This window comes from Apteryx mantelli, chromosome 8 (assembly GCF_036417845.1).
Source record: "Apteryx mantelli isolate bAptMan1 chromosome 8, bAptMan1.hap1, whole genome shotgun sequence".
Lineage (NCBI taxonomy): Eukaryota > Metazoa > Chordata > Aves > Apterygiformes > Apterygidae > Apteryx > Apteryx mantelli.
The window spans coordinates 12,671,014-12,688,374 of NC_089985.1; positions in this window are offsets into that span (position 1 = coordinate 12,671,014).

Here is a 17,361-nt window from a genome sequence, read left to right on the forward strand (position 1 = left end):
TCGGCTGCCTTGAGCCAGTGCTGGAAACAGCTTTGGAAATGAGACGACGGGAGAAAAAATAACAAAAGATTCGTAACCCTCTGGGACACTTTCAGCTGCGCACTGAAGAGATCAAGAGCAAAAAATAAAATAAAATAACTGGCTCAGTAGGGGACTATTGACTGCAAGGTGAGTGCGCAGCACGGGGGAAAGGGAACCGCCGGTTTTGCGCTCAGCGAAGAAGAGAAGCAGCAGCAGCAGGGCTGCAAAGGAGCCGGGGGACGGCGAGGGAGCCGCCAGCCCGTCGCAGCCCGTCGCAGCCCGTCGCAGCCCGTCGCCGTCGGTGCCGCGGCGGACGTGTCGTTCGGGGCTCGGCCACGAGATGGAGGCTTCGGCCCGCGCGGAGGGAGCGGGCGGCCAGGAGGGGCCGCGCTGCGGCGGCAGGTCCCGCCCGGCGCCGGGGTCCCCGGGCCGCAGCAGCCCCGGGGGCGACCGCGACCGCCGCCGCCGCCGCCGCCTCCTCGCCCGCCGTCCCCGCGCCCGGCCGCCCCGCCGCTGCTGCCCGGTCCCTTCTGCAGAGAGGGCCCGACTTTGGGGCATCTGGAAAGAGCCAAATTTGCTGCAAAACGTGGTTGCTTTTCCTCTGCCGAGAGCTGGCTGCGTGCTGCAGGTTGCATTTCTGCTAAGAGCAAAGGGGTAGGAGGTGGCCGAGCCCCCCCAGCACACCCAGCTCCCACAGGAGCCCAGGGCAGGGGTGCGGATGCCCACTGGCATTTCTGACCCCCCCTGGACAGGGAGGAAATCTCCAGGAGAAACTCCTGTCAGAAAAACAGGTTTCAGCCAAACAGTGACATTTTCCACTTGAAGTTTTTTTCAGATGGCCATCAGGAAAATTAGGAAAAAGAGGCCTGAGCAGGTGCTTCCCATTACCTTGCCTCTTTGGTCAGCTGAATTCCCACCGAAATGGTTTGTTTCAACTTTATATTCCAGAGCAGAGAAGGAAAGTGTACCCAAAATGACATTTCTATCAACATTTTCCCACAAAAACAGCTTGCTATCTGTATTATTTAGAAGTTGCAGGTCTCCCCTAAGGGGAAGAAAACTCCTTTTTATCTCTAAACTGCTTTCAGTTAGAAGCACAACCCCCCCCCCCCCCCATCTCCCTGTCCTCCAGGGTACAGGGCGAGGTGTCCAGGGCTGACAGCAGTTGCTGTCTCGCAGTGCCAGATTCACCGGGGGTTGTCCAAGCCCTGAAGTGCTAGGTGCTGTATGTGTAGCTTTTGACTGCTCTGGGCTGCTTTGGTGCAGGGCAGGGGGCAGTGGTGTCTGTGAAAGGGATGAGAATGAACTGTCCTGTCTTTCTGATTTTTTTTTTTTCTTCCTTCCTTCCAGAAGCCAAGACTTGCTGACAGAGAGTGACCCATCGTCCTGGGTGAACACGGCTGGAAGAGGGATAAAAAGGCACCGGCCACCCCGGCGGATCCCGCTGCCTCCTCCGAAGGGCTCCCCGGCCGGCTGGCCAGGCCCCCCGCAGGGCACGGTGCCGTCACGGATCCGTGGTGAAGGTGATTAATTAGAGGCTCGCCGGCAGCGGTGAACATGTGTCGGCCTCCACATCTGCCCCTTGACAGCAGGGCTTCGTAGGCGAAGTGTCACCGCTTTCCCGCTCACCTCCTTCCCGACGTAATCGGCTGCGACATCCGCACCAGCTGCTCCGGGAGGCGAAACGCCGGCCCGCTCCTGAGGAGGGACGGACCCTTGGACCGGCTCATCCCTGAGTCCTCTGTGGCTTGGCTGGCATGCCAGGGCCCTGCCATAACACCCAGGGCCACAGAGAGCTCAGCCAAACCATGTGGTTGCCTTAAAAAATTATATATATATATATATATAAATAAAATATATATATATATATCCCAGCTGGTGCTGGGACCTTAGCTGCCCCCAAGGGGTTAGAGCACAACCTCCCTCCTCAGCTCCCGAGCTTTTGCACGCCCACCTGAGCTCGTGCATGGCTCCTGTGTCCTCTACCAGCCCTTGCAGCAGTGGCCAAGGCAAAACTGCCCTCACCTGCCTGCCACAGCCTCCGAGGCTCAGCAGGTAACAGCAGGAGCATTTCCTCACCTGCAGTAAATTGAGACTACAGTATGCAAACATTTGGATGTCAGAGGAGCTTGATCACGTTTGTGAGCACACTGGTTTCTCGTTATACATAAGTGATTAACACAAATGTGCATAGCATGCCAGTGTTGATGCAAACTTAACAGATATACTGGCTCAAACATATTTACTGCTGCTGTTAGATGGGGTGGGACAATGAAAAACATTTGGAGACTTTTAAAACGTGGGATCTATAGTGCCGTGGAGGGCGAGGGCTGTTACACACTGCACTGTGCTGATAGTCAACACGCACACACAGACCAGATAAAAGGCTGCCTTATTATCCCAAAGAAATTTTAAGGAGCTGATGGTGAAAATCCTGCCATCATTATCCCCATGCAAATTCCTTGATGGGATTCACTAGAGTCTCTCCATTCCCAGGCAGATACTGGTGAAATCCCATTCTCCCCCAAGCGGCCCCAAAGCAGGCAAACCCACAGTTAAGTATCATCTCCTGATTTCCCGAGTCAGATCTTGAACTGCTTTCCACAAACTCCACAAGCAAGGAAGGCTTGTTTTCCTGTCCCTGACTCCGATTCCTCATTACCAGCCTTCCCCTCCGTGGAAACCCTGATAACACCCCTCTCCTTTACCTGTCTATTCTCAGAAAACTTGTAGGAACTTAATTATCTTTGAGACTTCTCCCCCTGTCAAACCAGGCTGCAATGGGCCAGAAACAACCAAGAGATAATAAAGGGGACAGACAGGCAGCGGTTACAGGAGCAGTCTCCTCTGGAAGCAAGGTTAAAAATACACCTCCCTCCCATCAGAACCCTGGGCCAAAAGCAAGAAGGAGGGTAGGGCGAAGCCTCCCTTCCCGACGAGCCGCTCCCAGCGTATCTACAAGTGGGAATTGAGACGATTAAGAGGCGAGAGATGCTGGTGCCGGCCGTCAAGCAGCGGGCCAGTAATAACCTCATTATTAGCCTGGAGATGCCGGGGCTGCAGATGCCATCCTTCTGCCGCCTGCATGCTCCCGGCAGCTTGCGGAGCCAGTCGGTTGTCAACCCGTCTCCTGCCTCTCACCTTGCTTCTCATTAGCTTCCCACTGCGCTAACGCGCAGGCAGATGGGGCAGGTCTCCGTGGCTCTGGGAAGGCGAGCCATGGCCAGGCAAAGGCACCGACCCACTGCACCGGCCCGGGAGGTGCTGGGGAGCACCGGTTTCTCATCCACCTGTTGTCCCCTTACCACCACCGCATCCTTCACTTTGCTGTGGGGTTGCAATGCTCTCCCCATGGCTGAGACCAAGTGAGGGCACAGCTGGTATAAAGTGCATTTCACAGGTTACAGCTGGGTAACACTGTGCTCACCAGCTGCCTTGCCAAGGTGGCTGCACTGGTTCCTGGTGTGCAACAACCCCACTGGGAAGATGAGCTAGAAGCAGGAGAGCTCAGCTCCACGCAACACAACAGCCTTCGTAGTTCTTGCAGAGCCGAGATGTTTGAGGCACTTGGGCTGCTTCAGCTGGCACAGGGGAGCGAGGCCCATCTCCTGGGAGAAGGGGACATCCCACCACGAGCGCACCATGTGCAGCAGTCTGTGTGTGGCACCAGCCCTGAACTTTCAGAGCCCAGGGCATCATGAGCAGCAAGTTGCCTTGGGCATCAAGGGCGCTCTCAAGCAGTCCCAATCCCCACCACATACAAGATACTTTTATTCTCAGAGCTGTGCAGAGATACCCTCACATGGCAGCAGCCTGGCAGTACTGCACCAAGTGCAAGTCCCTGTTTCCAGGCTTATAGCTGGGTAGATACCTCCAGCCAGAGATGCCTTATCCAGCAATGTCAGAGATACCTCTCTTGAAAGCAAGGGCTCCCAGGTTTGTTATTTAAGCATCAAATTGCTTAAGCACATGCAGGAGGCCAGCTGCCAGCACAAACATTGTCAGCAGCAGTGGTTTTCCCTCCTTCCCTTCCTACAGGGTCACCATTAGAGGCTATGTGCTTCTGATACCCCACAGCTGGCCCCATCGCACCCTTTCTGCCAAAGCCATCACAGCACAGCTCTCACAGCAAGGTTATGGAGCAGAAACTGTGCCGATGTGAAATCACCTGCCCTCACACCCACTTCAGCCAGGCCTTGTGACTGATGGGCCAGACTTGCTGTAGTCAGATGCTAAGATCACCATGGAAAGAGATGTCTAAGTCCACAAGGCCTGGGATTTGGCTGACCAGACCCAAGCTTCACTCTTCCAGGTGTGGAGCGCAAGGGACAAGCTCAGTTAGAGACTGAAGGAAAGGTGCTGCAAACAGGAGTTGCATCCTGGTCCTCTATTGCACAGATTTAGCCTGTCACTCATGCAATAGCATCACAGCATTACGCTGGCCTGGCTGGCATTGCTCACCATCAACTGAGGAACTGCCTAGGGCACCTCTCGTTCCCTTCTGAGGGCAGCAGGATTATTTGCTTAGAGAGATCACACTCAGACCTAAGTGCCTCGCGATGCTCCTTCACAGCCATCAAGGGTTTGCTGTGATGACCTGAAGAGTCCTTAATAGTCTCTTGGAGGGAAATACAAGACAGTGGTGATGGTGCCACATGGCTGCAGGAAGAGCCCCCCATATGTTCCTCTAATCCAAATGCTAAAAGTCTAAGCAATTTTATCGCATTCAAAATATTCAGCCACTCTGATCATCTTTGGTTTTGGCTACCCAGCACCATCTGGGATCAGAAGTATCAAAAAACTGCATTAGGGCATTGGTGGAAGGACAGTGCGGGGAAACATCTCAGCCCCCAGAAGTTTGCAGGCCTTTCCACAGGCTTCTCCTGACCCCATCCAGGCAACTTTTTTTTACTTGCCACAGTCCCTACCAGGAAAGCCCAGCTCTTAACCATGACTATTTCTCCTGCTCAATGGGAGACTTATTCCGCTCCTGCAGCAGCAATCCACACACCAACACAGCTCTTGGCAACAGAAGGCAGTGTGGCTTCCCAAGGCTCTGGCATCAGTTTCCTTCCCTGGCTGTGCTGAGACCTGGTCCAGCTCTAGTTATGATCACATCAATGTCTCTGCAGAGATCTGTGGCCCCAAAGACATACTGAAGCCATTGCATGGCCAACATTTGCCTAAAGGAGCATCCAAGCTCACCATGGTTGAGCCCTCCCAGTTCTTCTAAAGCAAACTGAGGCACCTCTGCACCAAAACTAGTCATTTGCCAAGCCATGGCTGTTTATGTCAGACCTGGAAGAATCAGGACATGGAAATGGGATTTTTCTGGTTTTATCATGCGCTCTGATAACGCTAGGGAGCCTTTTTGGAGAAGGTGCACAAGCAACTACCCTTTTTGTGTGCCCTCTCCCCTCCAATTCCCTTGCATCCAGCCTGGAAAGCTCATGCAGCCCTGCCAGCCCCTCACCTCCCACAGCCACCAAGTGCCAGCAGAGCTGTGAAAACACCTCCGCTCCCAAGTCACCACATTTATTGAGGTCCCAACCACATGGGAAAGGGGGCACAGCATGCCCTGGCTAATTCTGATTGCCAGGGCCCCAAACAAACAGCTCTTCAGCACTCATTGGGGCAGGATGGGGCTTTTTCTCTCCTTTGTCCACCCAGGCTGCAAAGCAAGGGAAGGAGATTTAAAGGCATGCGGTACCTGTGTGAAGCAGAGGGGGTACGGGTGTGTGTGCAAGCGTACAGAGCTATTAATTAAAATTGCTCAGTCAGATGCTATAGAGAGATTAGTTGTCACATTGTGTTAATGGCAAGCTTGGCAACGCTGTGAGAAGGGGCAGGACTGCCCGCCGTCCCCTCAGCTGTTCAAGTGCCACGTTTATACCCAGCCAGAATGACTAATTGGCAGGTTTTGTCGAACAGAAGCCCCCTTGTTATTGGGAAGAGTTCGGTGCCTTAATGAAGAGGAGAGAGGAAGGGGACACATGGGCGCCAAGCTCCCATGGCCACCTCACAGACAAAGGTCCCGTGGGGCAGTGCAGAGGGACAGCTGCAGCCCTGACCTCGCAGCAAAGGTGCAGCAGGGGCTGGCAGAGCCCAGCACTGAGGGACAGCTCAGCATGAGGCTCTTCACAAGTGCTGCGAGTGCTGGGCAAAGCTGTGGTCCTCCCTGGAGGTAGGCTGCAACAGAGACACAAACATCTTCCCAGAGCCCTCCTGGTGCTAACCGCAGGGGATATGCAAAGGGCTATAGCCACCGCACTCCATGGCTAGTCATCCTCAGCAGGGAGCAAAGCCTCTGTCCTCGCTTTCATTCCTTGCTGCAAAGAGGAAGGAAATGCAGAAAGCTCTCCAAAATGTAATGCCTGGAGAGCATTGCAGGCTCCATCACTGACAGATGCTAAGCACAGCCTCAGCAAGCACCTGCCATGACTGGAGCAGACACCACCCTGCCCTGCATCAGGGCATGGACTAGAAGGGAGCCTGCTCTAGCCATCCATCTTTTCTCCCCTCTTTTTTACCCTAGGAGCCTCCTTCCAAGTTTTTTCCCAAGCCTCAGAATTAACCAACCTGTGACATGGAAAAAACTCCTAATCTCAGTCCTTTGCTGCTCCCAGACAGCCATGGAGAAGTGCTGTCCTCCATGCCTGGCAAAGCAGCCCTCAGCAGAGGTTTTTGGTGATCACAGATGTCAGTGTAGCAGGGAAAGACTGGAGACATCCATTATTAGTACTACAGCTTTCAAAGGGCTCAGCTGCAGCAACTGCTCCTGCCCACTCTATGGGTCAGCCCTGCCCCAAGGAGAGAGGAACCAGAGGAAAGTGCTCTTCTCCCCATTTCAGAGGGGGCTAAAGGACACTTGAGCATGGAACCACAAAGTTATTTAGGTTTTTAGCACCTTCTGACCCCACAAGATTTATACACCTTGGGACATTGATCTGGCAAGGTCCCTTGGAGAAGTGACAAGTGGAGAAACTGAGGCACAGAGTGACTGCATCACAAAGCCCAGGGACTTGCCAAGATGGCCCCATCCAGATGTTTGCATGAAGTTTTCAAATCAGGCCATCTGTGGCCTATTTAGCTTAATAGCACTAGCTTCCCACCAGCCTGGCTTTTACTCACACTCAACTTTTTCTCTTGGGTATTCAGGCTTTGCTGGAGGCAAACAGGCAGCACACGGGGCTGCTTTCACAGGGCAGTCACACTTTTCTTCTCACATCTTCTTGAGAAGAAGCACTAGAGAGATAAGACTTTAGTGATAGCCCTAAATTCCCAAGCCAACCCACTGCCTTGAGCTGTCCCCAGACACCCCAGCTTGCCCTGGGTGAGGGCAGACGAACCCACGCTGCTTCTGAACGAGGCTGCCTACACACAAAGGGTTTGCAGCGGGAAAGTGGATCCCCCTCTCCAACCTCTGCTCACCCAGCCCCCTGGCCAAGCCAAGCCCAGCCCTGCTCTCAGCTGCTTTTCTAAAGCCCCTCCAAGTGCCACAATAACAAACTGTCTGTGTCGTAATGGAGCTGCATGTGAAGGATTGGGTGCCCATGATTGGCAGCCTAATAACAGCCCTCCAGCTGGTACTGTGTCCAGGCGAGCTGCACCCCCACAGAGGGAGGCACAGGATGGAGAGAGGCTGTCATCTCCTTGCAACCTCCATGGTGACAGTCCTGCTGGCACCTCCAGGCAGCTCTTGGAGCTGATAGCATCACACCCTGTCAGCCCCAAAGACATTTGAGGGTCTTGGCTTCTGGGGGGTTTGCTCAGACAGCTCTGGCAGAGTCCTACCAGACAGGACACCAGTGCATGGGAGGGAGGGCAGTGACTGGGGTTCGTTTGTGAGCCAGCATTGAGCGTAGCCATTAGCTTCCCTTTCTGTGCCTCGATTTCCTCATAAAGGCTCTTCCTTTGTAATTCTAAATGCATTCTGCCAACACTAGATTATAAACTAAGCTTTTTCACCCAGAAAGCCTCCAAATGTCCTCGCATAGGATAAAATAGCACATAGTTTAGCAGTAATCTAAGAGAAACTTTTTACTTGGACAAAATGGCATGGCTGTGTGTCAAGACGAGAACTGTTTGGGCATGTTTTGTGCACACTGTAGTGAAATTTCTACAGGCCTTTAGAATAGCATAGCAACTAAGCTGGACATGAACTAAACCTAAAACCAGTAGCCAAATGGAGTCATTTCAGCCCAAACCTGAGCTGTGTGCCACCACAGCTGTTACTGTTATCCAGCTAGGAGGTCCTCTTGACGATAGCTCAATTATAGCTATCCTCTAATCACTGCAAAACCATCAACCTCAGTTACGTTTCACAGCCGTGACTTGGACCTCACTTTGCTACCCAGCCTCCAAGCTAGCTTTACATGAAGTTGAGGCAGGCAAAGAAGCCATGAAAAACACCATTTGCTATCTGAGGACTAGAAGCCAAATTTGGGTAGGGCAATTTGGTGGCTGGAGATGCACGAATACCAACAACATTGGTATCATTCCTACCTTCAAACAGCTTGGCCCTAAATGTTTTTTTCAGAGGTCACTGCACAATGCCCATACAGTCCCTCAGATCATCTCCCTTGGCCCCAGGGTCTACTTACAGATGAGTTCACTCCACGTGCACTCAATCCTGCAGGTTATTCCTTAAGCACTACTCCAAGACAATTCACAAAAAGAATCCAAAACTTTTCCACATATTTCCCACCATCTCTGCTAAGTTGCTGGTTTCCTGGTATTATTTCATGCTCTTTTCTAACTTGATCATTTTGCAAGTTATCCCAAAGCAAGTTTCTGCAGAGAACCTCAATGCCCATCAGCAAGGGATAAGGGAATCTGTCCTGAGGCCTTTGCTTCCCTTGCAACTGAGACTTCGATTCTGCAAACGTGCTGAATCCTTTGCTGCCAAGATGTCCTATCAAACTGAATAGACCAAAACAAGGAAAGTATTGAATTGGTCTAGAAAAGTGTTGGATCCAAACTTTTTGTTTTCTGCTCTCAATCACTTGAAGTCATGCACTGTCATCTCCTGTGCAGCAGTTACCTGTCACAGAAGACACTTTGTTCATGTATTTGAGGCCAAGTTCTATTCACTGAATGTAATGGGGCAAGATGAGTGATAGATTGACACAATTAATTTCTATGTTCCCACTAGTAAGATTGATTTTAAGGCAGTCTTTACAAGGCACTGAATGCAAGGGAAAACTTGGCTCTGATCTTTTCATTAAAGGTCAAAAGGATGCTCAGATCTTCTTATAGGAACGCAACAACAGTTCAAATACCCTTCAGGGTTTTGACATCTACCCCATTCACATGAGTATAGGAAGTGCCTCTCTGGTTGCCTTTGCTCAGGAAAGACCCACTGAGAAGGTCACATGAATGCATCTTTAGTGCTACTTAACACCCAAGACTCTCTCAAACCCTCCTGTCTACAGAATATACATGGAGGTTGACTTTCACTGCCTGTTGATCTTCTAAAGATGAGCTATGGCACTCTATCCTTTTCAATCAACCAGTACCTAACCAGGGACTGACTGTAATTAGCCCTCCATTTTGTTACTGCTGTAACAGGCAATACATTGCACCACCAGCTCTCACTAGCAGGAGGTCTACCCTATCCCATTCCACCCCATCTGGAAGGACATGCCCCCCATACAAGCAGACATGAATCATTAGTTAGTGGATGCATAGGAAGCATGTCCTACCTGACCTTTACACTGCTAGAAGATGCTCAGAGATGAATCAGTCACAAGTCTACTCTACCCCCACTTACAGCAACACCAGTTGTCAGGGGTTGTTGTTCTGGGCATCCAATTTGGGGTCTGGTCCAATTTTTATCTAAATTGAGAGCTCTGCAGTCCCACAACATTCAGTGACAGGATGGGAACGTAAAACACATAACAGCTTATGAAGACTGGTTTCATGGTTCACATCAGGTAAGTAAAGTATCCTAGCTTCAAGGAAGCTGGGGATGAAGAAACAACACAGGTTACAGCCTCATCCCCTCTGATGCAAACTCTGATAGCTGATGCATCCTCTCTACAGCCTGTGCTCTGTATTTCTCAAGCCTTTCTTTCCATGTACTTGTTAGGCCAGTCCCAGTCCCAAACATGTGACCCACCACCATCTCCTTTCCAGAGTCCCTGTATGGTTTCTCAGAGTCCCGTTGTCCTCTTAGCCTGCTGAGTATGTGCCTTATTTGCAGTCATTTCCTTGCATGTCATTTTCTACACAAATGCATCACATCTTTCCTGAGGCAGAACTGCCCCCCAAAGATGCATTTTCTTCTTAACACAGATGTGCACACAGAAGTCCAACCTCCACCACACTTTTTTGAAAGCAAGGACACCAAGAGGGGAGACAAGTGCTTTCGATACAAAAGTAGGTTGAATTCAGCAACAAATGGAGGAAAAGCAAATTATTTTCAAACCCGGTCCAGATCACTTCTTGGAAGACAGGTCATAACATCCAATACAAGTTGCTGGGCTTAATCTGCTCAGCACCCTGTGAAGTCCTCAAAGTTCCCTGACTGTATCTCTCCAACAGAGCTTTCCCTGTCCCCGCTGTCTGGTCATGCACCATCCTTTCCTCTCCGCCTCTCCCCTCCATGAACAATGCCTGGCCTAAGCAAACACCCCACAAGTGGGCAAGCAACCGCAACAAAGCAGTCCCGCTATGCACGGCATCCCCACTCACAAGCCAAGCCAGGAGATTCACCTGTGCGGCCCAGACAGTGAAGAATTGTTTGGAGCAAAACACTGTGCAATCAAGTGGAGATAGCAGAGGCAATGGGGTCAGGCAGGCTGCCTGGGGCATCTTTCATCTCTGACTTCAGGAGGTGGGGTGTAAAGTGTGCATTGGCTGGGCCCAAGGCCCGCTCAAAGGCAGCCTTGTTCCGCCAGCTATCTGCCATCTCTCTGATGTCACAGGTTTCGTTTGGGCAGCTCACTTCAAAGGCCCCCTTCTTGTGCTCCCCTCACCCTTTTCTCTTTTGGGTTCAGATTTTGCTATTTGGGGGATAATAGTCTAGCTTTCCAAAGAGCATTTTGCTGTGCAATAAAAATCAAAGATGCTTAAAGAGCAGCCGCCCCTGTTAACTCAGTTCAAGGAGGGCAGGGCTGGAACAGGCAAAGGGAAATGAAGGTCTCTCACTCTCTCCTTTTGTCCCATGCTCAAGCCCTCTATGAGCATCAGCAAATTTGGGCCTATCCTGCCCCCCACTATCCTGCTCCATTGACAAGCACCCCCCCTTGTATTGCATCCAAACACATTTGTCACAAGGAACCTCTGTGGCCTGATTTAATAGTATCTGGCTCCTGCCATCAGCATGTGCAGCCCCATGCACAGAGGTCCAGTTTTAGCTAGGATTTCTAGGGCCTGCTGTAAAATCCTCCTTAAATCATATCACCTTCAAGGAGATGAGCACTCTGTGCTCCCTGGAGTCCGATTCACCTCCTCCAGTCTGGGTTTCCCTCCAAACATTTTTGGGCACCCAAACACTGCACTTGCTGAGCCCTTTGAGGCTTGGCATGCAGGCAGGATGGCAAAATAGCAGCCCTATGTTAGCCATGCCAGTAAAAGACATTCTCGGCTGCAGCATCTTGCTGAATGATCTCTGCCAAGTCACACAAAGTTACCTAACCCTGCTCAAGAGAAAGGTGACATTTCAAAAGGTTATCAAGGCTCTGGGTCCTTCTCACAAGCCATACAGAGACCCAGGGCAAAGCCCCCACCTCACACAGCTCTGCAACTGTAGAGTTAGTTACCTACCAGAAGAATTTCTGTTACAGTAAGTAAAACCTCAGGAAACTCAAAGAACAGGACCTATTCAGACACAGCCTGTGAAAAAGACTTTGGCCAAAAACAGTTTCCCCACTTTTTTTTACCCCACAGCTGGGTCTACTGAAAACTGTCCAGTATGGCAAACATCCTTCTGCAAATAACATGGTTCCAGGAACTGGGGATTTAGAAGGTGAAAAGCTGTAGCAGGGAAGAGGAATGGGAGGCCTGGGCTCAAAGGAGGTGGAAGAGGGCTGGTACCCAGCAGGGGCCAGGGGATCCTGGAGATAAGCTATTTAAGCTGCATCACCACATGGTGAGGGCCACCTCAGCAGTGTCTCACCCCACAGGGATGCAGGATGTAATTTGTGTAGAGGAAGCCATTCCGAGGCCTCAGGGAAAAGTCCATGTCAGAAATCCTTGGAGGTCACTTAATGTTGACAGCATGGAGAGAGGCATAGGCACCCTAAATACCAGCATCAAAAGAAGCATCCTCTGCTTCCCAAGCCAAGTGACCACAGGAGGATTTAAGGGACTTGCAGACACTACTAGCAGGTATTAAAAGTTCACTGGGGCTGTAATAGCAATCTGTCAGCTTCCTGCTAATCCGTCTTGACAGAAACTTTATAAGAAGCTGAAGTGTGTTAAATAGTCCTGGAGTTTAAGCAGAGCAAAGTCAAGGAGGGAGGTTTAACATGAAAGTTACTTTCCTTGGACCCCTGACCAATGGCCAATTTAGGGTTTGGCTCTGTAACCCATAAACTGTCTCTTAGACAAGACATGAGACCTTTAGAAAACAGTCACCCAAACAGCGCTGAGTGGCACCCTGAGCAGCTGATCCGCTGTCCCCCACCCAGCTGGCACACTCGCCGATACACTTTGCAGCACAATAGCAGCTCTGTGCACTCGCACACAGCCGCCCATGCTCCTGGAGGCAGAGAACAAGGCACTGGAGGGGGCCAAGGGGCTAACAGGGGACTCTGATGCACCTGCACTCACCTTGGAGTCAAGAATGCAAATAATTCACATCTGCAAAACCTGGGAAACCCATTAGCTCTGAAACTGGATACATTCACCCTGCTAGGGAATTTTGCCCAAGTCTGTGCATCACCATGGTTTTGAGGACAGTTTTATCGACTGATTATCACAGAGCTCTCAGTCTGGGCTGCGTCACGCAGGTGGTTTGTCTAGAATGGTATTTTGTGGCCTCAAATCCATGAATGTTAACAGACAGGACACCCAGGTGCACTGTCCTGGGGAAAGCAGTGCAAGGTCTCTGCCAGGACACCCAACCCATGGCACTGAGTGTGGCACACCAGTACTGGCCAGTACACTGCACACCAAAAGCGCAGCTTGGTATAACAGGGCCGCAACTTGCCTGGCACCGAAGGACTGTTTCCCCTCAGTCTCCTACACAGAGAGAGGCTTCCAGTTAGTGTACTTTAAGGTCCATCAGCTGAGATCCCACATCCTGTGGGTTCCCACACCAGCAGGATTGGAAACACATTGCAGGAGCAAGTTTGTGTTTGTTGGCACTGTTCTGAACATTCCCTGCAGTCAGTTTGCTCTGGAGCAGATGGCAAAGTTTCACCAACATCTCTGTATTTCACTACTCTATTTCCCATGCATTTCCCAAGCCTTTTGCCTTTAGGTAAGGATCCTACTACTCCCCTTCACAAGCATCCTATGCAATGAAAAGCTCCATGGGGAGCACAGATCTCAGGGTGACTCAAAACATCTACAAAGCAGCCTGTACACTATTAAACTTTCAACCTTCCAGAGGTCTGTTGCACCCACAAGTTCACTAGAACTTGAAAGAGGGGTGGGGAGAGAGACCTTTAGTTAGACAGAAAAGCAAAGGAGTTTCTCTTATGACCCTGTCAAGGCACCAGTTACCTGGACCAGAGGCCAAAAAATAACATCATATCCCTCACCCATTTTGGCCTAGTCTCCTGACTGAGAGAAAAAATTAGCCAGTAACAGGAAAGCATCTCCACCACCACTCTGGCATACTCGTAGGACTTGGCTCAGCTGAGCAAAACTCATGGGGTAGACAGAAGAATGACAGTAGGTCTGTGAACAGTCAAACCTGTGGAGCCTGGTTTCCTGCGGCTTTGTGCATCTCCTTGATGGGCTGGTGTGCCAAGAGCTGTGACCCTGGCTTGACATTCCACCTGCAAGTGTGACATTGATAACAGGGTTCTCCAGCATAACTCCTGATGTCCAGCAAGGGCTGTGCTCACACTGAAGTCTTTCCTTGGCAGGGAAAGAGAAGCAGAGGACAGATTTATAGACCTCTTCTCCATCCCTTTATATGACACCTGCAAAACCCTATTTTTTAGCTTATCAAAATTGACTGAAATTAGCCAACAGCTCCAAAAATTATTTTGACAAGGAGGAGAGAGAACAGGCAGTTACACAAGCCCTGTTTGAGCAGAAAAGCAAGGTAGAAGCATTGACAGGGAAAAAAATCCTCCATGGTGAGAGAAGAACAACAGTCATCACCAGTCTTGCTGGGGGCGCAATAGCAGCTAGAAAGGGCACACTTGTCCTGGAGCTGTTGTGCTACAGCACAGCAAACTCCCTGCAGAAATAAGGAGGTAAGTAGATGCAAACTGGGTAATTTGCTATAAAGCCCTTGCGTGCAGATGACCCAGTGACTGCTTGCTTAGGAAGCACCTTGAAACAATCCCAGAGGAGTTCACAAACTAGCATTGTCATTTTTCCAAGCCCCCTTTCCCCCCCAGCACCTTGTCATCATCCTCATCTGGGAGCAGAGTTGTTCCCAGGTAACCAGATCCCCCCCAGCCACAATGCACCTACTGTATTTGCACTGATCTTATCAGGAGGGGCTGGCCCAGTGTGCATGGCCAGGCAGCACCTAAGCTCGGGTGGCCTGGGGCTGCAGAGATGAAATAAGACTCTTCCTCCCTGCCTGCGCACAGCCGGCTTTGAGGCCTTCTGCAGGGAAAGCTGCAAAGCACAAGTATTTCATTGGGGAGCTCTTCCACACCAGCTCCAGCCCTGGCTAAATCACTCTCCACCAGGCACTTCTGTCAATTCCTTCACAAAAGCCAGTGCCACCACAAACATTTGTTAGCTCCTCACATGCTCCTGGCTGGAGGTGAGCTGGTCAGACCAGCAGATTTTTATTTTGAGTAGGACAAAATAAGCAAGTCAGGGAAACAGCTGTTAAACTGCAGGAATAATCAATTAAAGGGCAATTCCATCTTCTTGAATAAATTTGCTTGCACTTAAAAGCTTTCTAAAGTAGCTGATTAGCCTCTAATTGATGGGAATCATAAAGCCCAGGAAAGATGCAAAGCAGCTCAGTTTTTACAACCATTTTTGGGGTGCAACATGAGCTATGGATCCCACCACTGCTGCCCAACACACTGTGATGCCTTTGAGGGTGACATCTGCCCTTGGGCTTGCCAAAGACTCGCCACTATTCACTAGTATCTTGTTCTGGGTTCAGTGTCCCCTCTCCACCCCATGCCCCCAGATAACACAGTTAGAAGTTGAAAAGCCACTGGTCATTAAATGTTAGCCATGTTGCTTCCCCTCTCTGCCACCGGCTGCAGGAGCCTGGCCATGCTTAGCCAACAGCCATGGAGAATTGTATCCATTTTTCATACCTTAACTCAGAGGGTCAGAACAGGCTTCCAGGTGGAAATCAGACTTCCAAGGTCTTTCTCTTGCACTGGCTTCAGGGTGAGGGTAAGGGTTTGTGTCACCTGTCTTGGTGTGGGCTCCAGCCCACCAAGCACAGCCACCCATGCAACAGCTGCACCCTCTCTGCTGAGCCCTGCCATTGCACACACTGCTCCAACAAGAGGGAAGCCTGGAGAGGAGGTGAGAGTCTGGGTGGCCCACCTTTCCAGCAGGGCAGGCCAAGACAGCCCTTGGCTAGTTCATGGTGTCTTGTTAGGCCTCCCAGGCACCCATGACAGGGCTGTTCCTTTTGTCCTTCAGGGTTTTTCCCTTGTATTTATTGCAGAAGTGACAGCCACTCCATCTACCCCAACAACCTTGATTCCACCTACAGCTAACATCCCCTCCTTTAGATCAACCACTCTTCCACATTTCCCACTGCATGTGTGGTCTCTTCTGCTGTCCTTTAACCATTGTGTCCTGTCCAGGCTTCTCACCCTGTTTCTAACTCCTCCGCTCCAGCCTCAGTCAAGGAGTTCTCAGGACAGCAGTCCTTACCCCATGGGATCAGTGCCTCGCTTGCCTTGGTGCTGTCAGGTGCCATGGGGATGTGTCTGCAGCAGTTCTGCTGGCTCATTAACAAGGTCTTTTGCTGGCAGCACTGGGATGTCACCACTCCATCCCTCACTCCTCTGCCTACTCAGAGACCCAGCAGCCAACAGTCAGTTATAGCTTCTGGCAGGCTCCAGCTAATCCTTTGGAAGAGTTTCACCAATCTCCCCAAATTCCTTGGGGCCTCTCCAGTTACTTCATGAATACCTACATATACTTGACAGCAGAGCCAAACTCTCCAATCTTGGGACACCAGCACTAGGTTGCCTAGACAACATTGATCAGCCACCCAACGCACAGGCATCATGCTACATCTTTAGTTCCATGATCTCATACTATATTTTCCGTAAGGTCCCTACCTCATTCAGCAAATAGGTGGTTGTTCACTATTTCCCATATCCTCCTCAGCCTGTGTACACAGCCTCAGGGCTCTCTGTGCTTGCGTGTTATTCTGAGTGTGTTTAGCACAGACTTGTTTCCTCACAGATGCTCTTGGGAAAGCACAAGCAGCAAAGCCTGAGTGCTCCACAGATACATCCCTTCACAGCCCCTCCACTCTGAAGCAGAATTATTGCACCTGTACTGCAGAGGAGCAGAGGCAGGAGTGCTGCCAAGGGCCAGCCAGGTTTTGAGCACAGATCCAAGATGCCACTGCTCACGTCTTCAGAGCAGTGAGCCTGTTGGGGCTTTCTAAGCAGAACCTTAAGTTAAGCTACAGGAAGGTCCAGCATGTCAGCAAACCACACCCAGAGGAAGATGCCAAGGCACACAGTTAGCAATGCCTGCGAAGAGCTGATTCACAGGAGCTCTGGAAGGGATACAGCTACAGCACCCATATAGCCAAATGCCTCAGTTACCAGGCTAGCTTCCTCCCACAAATCCTTTGCTCCTTCCCTAGCTTCTGCCAAAAGGGAGACAGCAGCCTCCCTGGGGGGAAAAAGGACCACATGGGCACATCTTAAAGGGCATGGGATGTTCCAGAAGATTAGTCCAAAAAGTGTTCTTGGCTCTTCACTTCCACTTGAAGCCACCAACTTAAAGTATCCTAGGGCATTGTCTACCGCCCCTCAGAGGAAGAGGGACAGTTTGCCCCCAGCAGTTTCCAGCCTACTTGTTCCTGGAGAAGGGAAGTCTCCATAGCAGTCACTGAGCTCTGCAGAGCACCAAGGATGCAGTTTGGAACGGTCTCAGCTCAAGCCTGCCAAGAGCAGTAAAGCACTTCCAACAGGCAGCAGGAGGAACATAGATCCTGTCAGCCAAGACTCTGCAACACAAGTCTTTTTACAAAGCAAAGGA